The following is an 11,859-nucleotide window of genomic DNA, read 5'->3' on the forward strand; positions in this document are numbered from 1 at the left end:
TGGGATAGTTGTGTCCATCAACCAACAGGTGGAGATAGAGAACTAAGCAGAGATGAGCAGTACAGAGAAACTCAGAATAAACACAACAACCTTAAACAACTTGCTAACCTAACACTAACCAGACAAGCAAACGTGTGTGGAACTCTTATCTCTGGACAACTTGTACAGAACAAGAGATATGCAGGAAGCACCATGCAAGATGATAGTTGTTATCTGACCCATTACTTTGCACCAACTAAACATCTCGGAAACCATGGGAGGGCGGGACTCTGGAATAGTGGAAAGGATTAATGAAATTAGGTCTTACCTGAGAATTTTCTTTCCCACATCTATTATGTAGATTCCCACTATTCCAGAACCTGTGGAATGTTCAAAAGCAATCCCCAGAGCAAGTGGGATCCTGGTGCCGCTGCCATGAGGCCCCAAACTGGCTTCCAAGAGCACTGTAAGGTCCACCCTGTAGTGCTCAGCAAAGGTATGCAGCATCAACCACGTCACTGCCTTGCAAATATCTGCTAGAGATAGTAAGATAGTCTCCCCCCATGATGTCAATGTATACCTCATACCAATGTATACCTCGTAGAATGAGCCGACAAGGTCTGAAAAGCCTGCTTCCCCACAAGCAAATAAGCTGACACGATAGTCTCCTTTAGCCATCTAGCAATTGAGCTATGAGGCCAAGCCTCTGTTTACCAAAAAGCACAGTCTGTCCAATTTGTGAAACTCGTTCATGACTTGCTGATATCTAATGAGAACTATGCACATTGAGAAGTTTCAAGGAAGACTGAACCTCTTCATCCTCTCTGTAAAAAGGACAGAAGTTCCACAGATTGGTTTAGACGAAATGCTAATACTACTTTCAGATGACAGGAAGGAACTGTACACAGGGAGACCCTTGCCTCCAAAAAGTGAAGAAAGGATCCCGAAATGAGAGCCTGAAGCTTCAAAACCATACATACCGATGCAATAGCCACCAAGAATGCAGTCTTTAGCGCAAGATTTTTCAAGGAGGCCTCCTGGGGTGGTTCAAAATTAGGCTTCTGAAGAGCCCGAAGGACCAAATTAAGGTTCCACTCTGGACACAGTGTATGAAAGGGAAGCCGCAAGCAGCAAATGATATCCGGGTGAACCACAATAGACATCTTCTGCAGTCAGCCCCTGAAATAGGTCAGAGCTGTAACTTGAACTTTTAGAAGCCAACACCAATCCTTTCTGAAGGCCTACCTGGAGAAATGCTAGTGCGCAATCTGAGCAGAGAAGGGACAAAGTCCATGTATGTCCTCCACACACTCACATTTCTGAGCCTGAAGAAAGATAACAATGATCCAATCAGAATAACCTTTCTGCCTCAACTGAGCCCTTTCAATGGCCAAGCCGTAAAACCAAAGGGGCACAAATCCTCCATGAGCACTGGACCTTGTTTCAGTATGCCATGTAACTGCGGAAGTCAGAGATAACCCCCGTCCAGCAATTGAATCAGGTCTGTGTTCCATGGCCTCCACAGGCAATCCAGAACTACGTGAAATTATTCGATCCCAGTGCAATGTGATCCTTTTCAACATGTGGCCTAACATGGACCAAGGAGGGACGACATACAGCCAGGGCACTGATCTCCACTGAGCCCAGATCTTTCCAAAGGCTGAAGAACTTGAACACTTTGGCATTTCTTTTTTTCATCATCAAGCCCAGAAGCAGAGAATCCCATCAGTCAAATGCCAGTTCAAAACCCTGGCTGGATAGTTCCCATTCTCCCGGATCCAAGAACTGCCTGCTGAGAAAGTCTGTCCCTACATTCAAGGACCCAGTGACATGAGCTGCTGACAAGCCGAGAATATTTTTTTTCTCCACCCAACTCATGAGGGAGGCCACCTCCACCGCGATTGGACAGCTGTGGGTCCCACTTTACCTGTTGATATAGGCCACTGCTGTTGTACTGTCAAGAGAAAAAAAACTTGGACCGGGGCCCCCTGCCAGAAAGGGAGCAAAGTCGTGCAAGGCATTCCGCACAGCCTTGTGCGCCAAGCGATATATCGATAGCTGAGACTCCTATTCTGTCCAGGTGCCCTGTGTCAGATGGAACTTGTAATGAACTCCCCAACCTGACTTGCTGGAATGCATTGTAACCACCTCCCAATGTGTTATCAGAAAGAGAACTCCAATGGTCAAATTTCTGGGCAGCAACCAGCATCCAAGGAAGATGAAGGTCATAGTTCTGTGACACCGGAGACCAGTGGCTGAGAAGGGATTCCCATAACGGCTGCATATGAGGTCTTGCCCATGGCACCACTTTTATCGCTGCCGTCACTGACCTCAGAACCCAGACATAGTCCCATACCCTGGGCCTGCCTTGACTGAGAAGACAAATCTATTGAACCAACTTCGACCTCCTGCACTCTGTGGAGGAAGATCCTCTCTCATGCTGTGTCGAATAGAATACCTAGATGCTCCAGTGTCTGCGATGGAGTTAGTTTGGTGTTCTCGAAATTGATCACCCAACCCAATGACTGAAGAAAGACAACTTTGTCCATTGCCACCATGCTGTTTGACTAAGACGACACACAAACAAGCCAGTCGGCGAGACATGGATAAACTGATTCCCTGCCACTGAAGGAAGGCCAACAACACAACCTTGGTAAACGTTCTTGGAGCCATGGCAAGACCGAAGGGCAAAGCCCTGACCTGAAGGTAGCAACCCAGCACCACAAAACATAGAACCCTCCGATGCAAAGGCCATATGGGTTTATGTAAGATAGCAGTGAGAAATTCTCCCACTTGAACTGAGGCTATGACTGCTCTTAGTGTCTCCATACAAAAGTGGGACACTTGGTGGCAGCAGTTTAGACCTTTGAGATCTAAGAGTGGACGAAAGGTGCATTCCTTCTTTGGGACAATGAAGCAGATGGAGTATCTGCCTCGTCCCTGTTCGGCCTGGGGAACTGGAAAAATGGGCCGGAGTGCCAGCAAGGAATATATGTTCTATTTGGACAAGGAGACCGCAAAAAAGTGAGAAGTGACTGGGCAGGAGAACGCATCATTGTGGAGGTGCTCTAGCTGGCAAGGTGGTCTTCTTAGTTACCACTGTAACCAGGAAGCCCACTCTGGGGAACTGCAGTCTATCTTTCTCCTCCAGAACCAGTGGGTATAGGCCAACCACGGCTCTTCCCACTCTCAGCCCCGCGTCCAATGAGACTCATTCTGCTGTAATCAGGTCCTGAACGTTTGGATGCATTGGGAAGGACTTAGAAGGACCTCTAAGCCCCCTCACGATTGACGAAGCAGAACGCTCCTCAATGGAAACTACCGCCAGTGCCTCAGAAATAAGAGTACTGAGCTCCTCTTTATGAATCCACCTCTGTACATTCGGATCACCCTCTCAAGAAGGAGCTCTCCCTCCTAACAGCTATTTCAATGATGGCTCATCTGAATAGACCAAGGCCACATCAAATAAGGAGGGAAAAACAGAGCTGAGGCTATCTGCCCAATCCTGGGAGGTCTAAACGATATCCCTTATGACCCGGAGAGGCAGCGAGGAGAGAAACTAAAGCACCTTGCAGAAACTCCAACTGTCCCTGCTTTGGAAAACAGAGCAACATAAACGCCAGAAAAACACAAAGATCCCGATGCAGCTGAATACTCTGTTGGGCCCCGAGGTTGTAAAATAGAAACTGTGCTCCATGCATAATCAGCCAGAGGCTGCTTCTCACTGCCAGTTGGCCCCGACAAAATTGTGACTGTTCCCGTGCTCTCCTGCATCAAACTGCACACCAGCCCTGCCGGAGAGCCCAAAGCCCTCAGCATATTCGGATGCTGCACCAAATGCAAAGATGTGGTGCCGCTGACCGTTTTCTCCACGTCCCACGGGATTCCAGGCTTAACTGCCTCCATGGGAGTCACCATTCACCCCTGTCACCAACGCAGCACAACGTGTCCCAAGCTGTGAGTCAGGATCCCTCCCCTGCACCAAGTAGAACTTGCAGCCCTCCAAATGGTTCTGAGTCAAACTTTAATTGGACTTACAACACTGCTGGCTGCCCCCCCCCCCCCCCCCCCCCCCCCCCGCCAAGTTCAGTCTCCACAAGTCTTACCACAGATGAGAAAGGCTCAGGACTGTACTCTGTCCCACACTCTCCAGTAAACCTTTTTTCCTTTTTAAGGTTGTTGTGCTAGAAAAGGATAGCTCCACAGGACAGGGGTGAGGTGAAGGGAGGTAAGAAGTAAACTTGCAAGGCACCACAGACAGGGATCTGAAGACCTCCAGATATGTATACTCAAGCTACTCACAAGCTCAGTTGGGGACCAGTTGACCAACTGGACCAGGAGCAAATCACTCAGAACCAGATACTAAAAATTGTGTCCATCCACCTGCTCAGTATCTGCTCAGTATCTCCACCTGCTGGTTGATGGACACAACTATTCCACAGGTTCTGGAATAGTGGGAATCTATGTAATGGAAAGACGTTTAAATACCTACACAGCATAAATGCATAGGAGGAAAGTCTCTTTCAGCTGAAAAGAAAGTCCTGGAATGAGGGGGCATAGGATGAAGGGGATAGACTTAAAGGTAACTTGGGCAAATACTTCACTAAAAAAAGGTGGCAAATTCTTGGAACGGCGTCCTGGTGGAAACAAAAACCTATCTGAATTCAAGAAAGCTTGGGACTAGTACATACGAGAAAGCAGATGGCAAGGATGGGCACACTGGATAGGTCATATGGGGGCTCATTTTCAAAGCACTTAGCCTCCCAAAGTTCCATAGAAACCTGTGGAACTTAGCCTCCCAACATGCTTTGAAAATATGCCTCATGGTCTGTCTTCATTTTTCTCCATTTCTGAATTCAGTGAGACTCCTTCAAATATTATTTCCAATCTTTTCCCATATATTTTGTCCTCAAAAATCTCTTCTCCCTAGTCTGCCTAATAATGCCATCAAAGCACCTGCCAGTTAAAAGGCCTGGCTATCCCATCACACTGACTCAGGTCATCAGCAGGAAACAACTGTCTCTCAAACAGGCTTGGGCTTTCCTTTTTAGCAGTATAAATAAGATGTTTCTTATGCAGCATTTTCTCAATGGTGATGTACTGGGTTGTAAAGCTCAAATCCAGGAAAGAACACATTAGCCCAGGCCTCATTTTGTACACCCAACTTAAGACCACAGATTTATATCCATATGTTCCTTCCAATCTCTATCTTCTCAGTCTCTCCTATTCATAAAGGAAATGATTCATAGCATCTGAACAAAGAAAAATTCAACAACTAATAGAACTTGTTGGAACCCAGGGCAATTTTATGCCCCAGAAAATATCCAGTAACTGTATCTGAGGGCAACAAACATGGCTTATCACCTCAGCAACTCATCTGTTTCACAGCTTTTTTAATCTGCCTGCTGAACATAATCTGATATAGGCACCAACTTCCCTTAATGCAAAGCTGAGAAAAACTGAGAACCAAAAATGTGGAAACTTGATTGCCTGCAGATGCGGCAGGTCTTTTGTTTGATTTAGCTAAGACCATGTAAACCATTCTCCTTTTCATCTGGAATAAACATTTATATGTAATTCCCTTAACTCTAGTTACAGGTAGAACAAACTGAAGAACAAAGAATCATTGAACAGAGTAATGGATCACTGCAGTCTTGTGATATTTTAGCTGAACCTAATTTTAGATTCAAGATCTCATCCTTCTCATCGCTGACACATTTTTGTGACACCAGCACTGTTCAGTTTGACAGTACTGAGGACCAGCTTAAAGCAAAAGGCAAACACAATCAGGGCCAGACTAGAGTCTGGAATATAGTGGAATTGGAAAAGGTGCAGCGAAGGGCGACTAAAATGATAGCGGGGATGGGACGACTTCCCTATGAAGAAAGACTAAGGAGGCTAGGGCTTCTCAGCTTGGAGAAGAGACGGCTGAGGGAAGACATGATAGAGGTATATAAAATGAGTAGAGTGGAACAGGTAGATGTGTCACGCTTTCCAAAAATACTAGGACTAGGGGGCATTCGATGAAAATACAGTGTAGTAAATTTAAAACAAATCGGAGAAAATTTTTCTTCACCCAACGTGTAATTAAATTCTGGAATTCGTTGCCGGAGAACTTGGTGAAGGCGGTTAGCTTGGCAGAGTTTAAAAGGGGGTTAGACGGTTTCCTAAAGGACAAGTCCATAAACCGCTACTAAATGGACTTGGGAAAAATCCACAATTCCGGGAATAACATGTATAGAATGTTTGTACGTTTGGGAAGCTTGCCAGGTGCCCTTGGCCTGGATTGGCTGCTGTCATGGACAGGATGCACTGGCTCGATAGACCCTTGGTCTTTTCCCAGTGTGGCATTACTTATGTACTTATGATACTGGAAGTATAGCTGACATACACTAGTAATTATTTACTGTGAAAGTTCATTAGTATAATGCAAGTTTTATTGTATATTTACAAAAATAATCCTCACGCAGGCCATGTAAAAAGCCAAGTACTTTCATAGTAGTCTTATGCTGCACAGTTGACTTGCCCATGGTGAAAACTAAGGATTTAAAATTTTAGGATTGTTAAAGGGGAGAGTGTTCACCTTTTATAAAAGGACTCATTCCTCAAATTCTGTTCCTCGGGTTGAGGATGCTGGAAAAGTAGTATTCAAGTCATTACTCAAAAATTACAATGACTGTCCAGATTCTTTTGGCTCCAATGAAGTCTGCAATTCCTGGCCAAGGACTTTCACTACAATAGCTGTGCTAGCAAAAGAGGGTCTTAATTTGGGGAAAAATGTACCAGACCAAACAGAGCAAGTTCCAATTCAGCTGGAAATCCAAAAGAGGAGAAAACTACCAGATTAAAAAAAAAAAAGTCTATCTTCATAATCTTATCTTGGGAACTTAAAATTATAACATTTGAGAGAGAGAGAGAGAGACAGAAGAGGCCCATGTATGATCTTCCCAGACTTCATTTTCACTCTTTTAAAGAAAAGATTCTGCATCAGTCTCCAAGGTTTGACTCTAATGTTCTGAAAATAGCTGCTTTAAAAGAAAAAATTGTGTCTACCAAAACAACCCACCATTAAATATTATGACTGTCTTTTTTATAAACTAAAAAAGTTTGAAACATAGTGAAATTTATCCTACATATATGAATATATGTTCAAATACCAGTTAGTACTGCTGCTTCTGATAAAAGTAATTGTGGGGGGGGTCTACTATTTTTCTCAACATGCCTGTGTATTAACATCAAATCTGCTTGCTAGACCTATAATGTCATTTTTGTCACATCACTGCCTCAGAAATTAAGAGCAGTGAAACAATGACACTGAAGAAAAATTACATACCCTTCAGTCACACACTAAACAAGTGCCCTCAATATTATGGAAGAACCAACAAATGTCTTAGAACAATGAACTTCACAGAGTAAAGGAGCTCAGCGTCAACGACCTCAGAAAACCAGATCATGAAGACAAATGTTAAACCACATTTCTGCCTCTTTGCCAGAGAAAAAAAGCAGTTACAAAACCATGAGCATATGGCTGATACAGTATCACAAATAATTTAGCCTGGTGGTTCTGTGGCAAGTGGCATGCACTGCCATACAGAATGTTCCATGTTTGATTTCCAAATCAAGTTTTCCACATCCTTAGTCTTTTGGGAATAAGTGTTGCAGAGGAAGTCAGAGTCAACATTAAGGGTTAGACCTTGAGGCTAGATTTAGAACACACAATACAGTGTTCTGGAAGGAGTCCAGTATACAGCTCCCAGTCTCAGAACTATTAGCCAGTCAAGACTAAGAACATGGGAAGATGTGACTACTAAACGAGAAGGTGGAGGAGCAGCCTAATGGTTAGTACAGTGGGCTTTGATCCTGGCAACCTGGGTTCAATTCCCACTGTAGCTCTTTGTGACCTTGGGCAAGTCACTTAACCTTCCATTGCCCCAGGTACAAAAAAAAAACAAACTTAGATTGTGAGCCCCCTAGGGACAGGGAAAATACCTGTATATAATGTGTACAGTAATGACTCTAGTAGCGCTATAGAAACGATTAGTAGTAGTGGGGTGAGGACTCCCGATAAATATAAATAAAGATTCATGGCACTAAAATTCTAGTACTGAGCTGGAAGAAAAAATAGGAAGGAAAAACTACCAAGCCGTAAAAACTTTTCTTTTTTTTTTTTTAATTGACATGTTTTCTAAGTAATATAGTGGTAAGAGAAGAGTTTGATATAGGTGGAAGGGGTCAGGATTGGGGTAAACTGGTTGGGAGAGATTTTAAAATTATGTAGTTTTGTAAACCGTTTTAAAATTCGTATGTAACCCACCTTGATGTTTGATTTACAGAAGGCAGCAAATATAAAGGGTTTGCAAATATATAAGATTTTTTTTTTTAAAGGATGGATTTTTTACAACGTTTACTTCCCCATGGCTGAAAATGCCAGTTCCAATAAAGGCTCGTTTACCAACAAACTTTTGTAAACCAGGCACATTATGGGTATTTACTCAGCTCACCTCTAAATAAAAGTCTTTGCCTTTTTTTCAATGGGATTTATGTGCCTAAAAGCAAAAAAAAAAAAATCTACAAGAAATCTTGAGATATCAATGGGCAGACAACTGAGCCTTTTCCACAAATACATAATAAACGCACAAAAATACTGTTCATAAGAATGAGGCATTAAAAAATGTTTGTTAAAAAAACATTGTTCACACAATATTCAAACATCTCGCAAGCCAAAGATTTCATTAAAACAAGTTTCCTTTAAAAGTCAAAGAAACGCCTCACACAAACTAAAAAGGGATGGTGAGCTAAAAAGCTGATTTTATTATTCCAGCAGCATACTTGTTAGATTCTCTGCGTTTCTCTATCGAATGAGTTGCTCATCTGTATGGAGGCAGACCTTGGTCGGTTTCCCTTCGCTTTCTTTTAATCTAAAGGAACAGCGTAGGCACGTTTCAGCTCGTAGAACTACAGGTTTTATACTAATAAGGTGTTCCTCCTGTTGGCTTTCGCTTCCCCCACTCCCTAAGACGCTATTCGAATAATTTAATTTACTTCGGGCCTTCTCAAATTGAAGCACAGCAATAAAGTGCTACAATGGGGGTGGGGCGGTACAGTCAGTCTGTAACTGTGACTTTAAAAAAAAAAAAACCACGTTATTCTGAGACCGTCCCGCAGGGTAGAAGTTCACCACGTAAGAAACCCAGGAAGGCCGTGCCCAGCACTGGCCCCTTTCATCTCTACTCACTGTCGCTGCCGGACCTCGGGGCTCCGCTCCCCGCTCCGTGTCCGAGGCGGCCGCTCCCGGCCGAGTTTCCGCTTCCACCTCACGCAACATCCGCCGGAGGTGGCTAAGCTAGTAGTCGGAACTGGAAGTCCATTGCGCCTGCGCACAGTTCAAAAGGGTTGGTGTTGGACCGCGTCCGCAGCAGTGTTTCAAGCTCCCAGAGCCCATAAGAGTAAAGGTTTCTCCCATTTAAACAAGGATACTGAGAGTCCACTCGCCTACTGCCCGACCGTTTGAGATATCTACCTGGGCCTGCTATCTAAGCATGCTGGGACATGTAGTTCCATCGCGGCACCGTAGCTCCTACTGAAGGCTGTACCTGCTGAAAAAGTCGTAGTAGGGTGCAGCTTGCTCAGGATGCCCTACCCTGTTGATAACATTCGAAGAACCAGTTCCACGTCCTTCTTGACGTATGAACCAACTCTGTCGGATGATAAATACATACGAAACTGACCACAGTGAAGAAGCTTGCTCAGAGAGGGATAATTTGTATTATGGTTGACACCCCCCAGTCATTTTGAAATGCTGGTATCTATGCAGCTTGAGAGGGTGAGAGGATATATTTGTTTACTGCTAGAGAAGATTACATGGGAGTGTCCAAAAACCGGATCCATACATGGTCAAGGTTTCGTAATGGGAAAAGGAGAGGCATAAAAATAGAATTGAAGCTAGTGTGCTGGAATAAAAATTCCTCTTTCTGCATGAGATTTAGATACAAATATTTGGCCAAAGGCTTTATCTGGAAATACCCACTTGTTTGCCATAGTGTAGGCCTGACAGAACCAGGAGTTCTTAGCCCACTTTAACTACATTCTGGTATTGCTAGAGAACAAACAAGCTAAACAGACCAACAAGCCCTGACTGCAATGCACTTTTACGGACCCACACCTTAGAAGTCTGCTCAGCACTGTCCTCGGGTCCGTCTACTGAAGTTGCCATTGAAGCCCTTTCCAGCCCATTCTAAACTGGATTGTCATATACAGAACACAGACCTACAAAGTCTGCTTAGCACCAGCCTTAGCTCTTCACAGCCGGAGTCGCCATCCAAGCATCACTAATACATCCACACACATGCAGCCATTTCAGGGTTTTTTTTTTTTAATACCATCCATTTTCTAAATAGATATGAACAAAGAGGATCTCTATATAGAAAATGGATGGTATTTTTTTTTAAACCCGTAAATGGCTGCATTTGTGTGGAGTGAGTGACACTTGGATGGCAACTCCAGCTGTGAAGAACTAAGGCCGGTGCTGGGTGGCACAGCCGCTGCCGTGCCCCAACTGCAACCCACCAACCTATGGGACTGTGGCCCTACCGTGTGACCTCTCCAGAGCCGGCATCTGTCACTCGGGGCACCAAGACCCTATCACCGCAGGACTGCCGCACATGACATTGCAGCAGCGTGGACACTAGGTGCGCATGTGCCCTACGCATCCTTTTGCAGGAGGAGTGACTTGGTTGCGTCCTGATGACGTCAGGGAGACTGACTTTTTAAACCGGCCAGCACTTCTCTCACTGCCTTCGCAATGATCAGCTTTTCTTTCCGCATGTTACCTGGTCTCCAGGAGCCTAGTACCAGTCAAGTCCACCTTGGTTCCATTCTCAGTTCCTGCTGTTTTTGTTCCAATTCAAGCCAAGTCCACCTTGGTTCCAGCCACAGTTCCTGCTATTCCTGTTCCAGTTGCAGCCAAGTCTGCCTTGTTTCCAGCCGCAGTTCCTTTTCCATTTCCAGTCAAGTCTGCCTTGGTTCCAGCCACAGTTCTTGCTGCTCCTATTCTAGTTCCAGACAAGTTCACCTTGGGCCAGTACTAGGGTCTGCTGCGCCTGTCCCAGTTCCACCCATTCTCCTGGTTGTCTGTGTTGGCTTTCAGCTCAGCAGCCTCGCCCCTGATTCATCTGCCGTTGGCCTGAGCCTCATGATCCTCGGGTTGGAGACTCTCTGGTGGCCCAAGGGCTCACCCTCCAATCAACAGTTTACTAAGGCCATGAGCTTGACAGAGTCACCAGCCTTGCAGTTGCTACAGCAGTTGGTCATTCAGCTCCAACAATTATGCAGGGCCTAAAAGGCTCTGACCCAATGCAGGGACAATTTTCAAATCTTGGATGTGTCACAAACCACAACTTTCCCACCAGTGGTAGTCCCAGGCCCTACCTCCTACTCCAGCACCATGGAGATTTGGGTCACCCCACCTTGGTTCTACAGGATCCCAAAGGCCTCCTGGAGAGTCCTGAATCAATGCCAAATTGTCTTTGAATTACAAGCAAGAGACTTTGCCTCTGACAGAGCCAAAGTGGCCTATCTCACCTCACTTCTTACTGCTCCTGCATGCACCTGGGCTTTCCTTATCTGGCAGCGAAATGACCCAATATTGAACAACTTGACAGAGTTTTTGGGCCAATTCCGAATAATTTTCGAGGAACTAAGGAAGGCCTCTTCTGCAGCCTCAGAGTTACTGAATTTACGGCAAGGGTTGCAGGCCCTGGGAGACTACACTATCCGGTGTCGATCTCTGGCTTTTAGATTAGAATGGAACAATGAGAGCCTGGTTGCTGTGTTTTGGCAGGGTCTGTTCTCCCAGATTAAGGACAGGCAGTTCATTCAGAA

The 11,859-nt window shown here is 44.9% G+C and overlaps 1 protein-coding gene across 1 annotated transcript in view; it reads right to left on the minus strand.

Annotated features, from left to right (window-relative positions):
- FAM222B (family with sequence similarity 222 member B) overlaps positions 1-9,286 on the minus strand; it is a 92,040-nt gene extending 82,754 nt beyond the window's left edge. Inside the window, exon 1 of the mRNA XM_030222604.1 lies at positions 9,215-9,286. The gene's annotated coding sequence lies outside the window, so the exon portion shown is untranslated. The remainder of the gene's footprint in view (positions 1-9,214) is intronic.
- Between the last annotated feature and the right edge of the window lie 2,573 nt (positions 9,287-11,859).

The sequence above is a fragment of the Microcaecilia unicolor genome, chromosome 13 (genome assembly GCF_901765095.1).
Source record: "Microcaecilia unicolor chromosome 13, aMicUni1.1, whole genome shotgun sequence".
NCBI classification, from domain to species: Eukaryota; Metazoa; Chordata; class Amphibia; order Gymnophiona; family Siphonopidae; genus Microcaecilia; species Microcaecilia unicolor.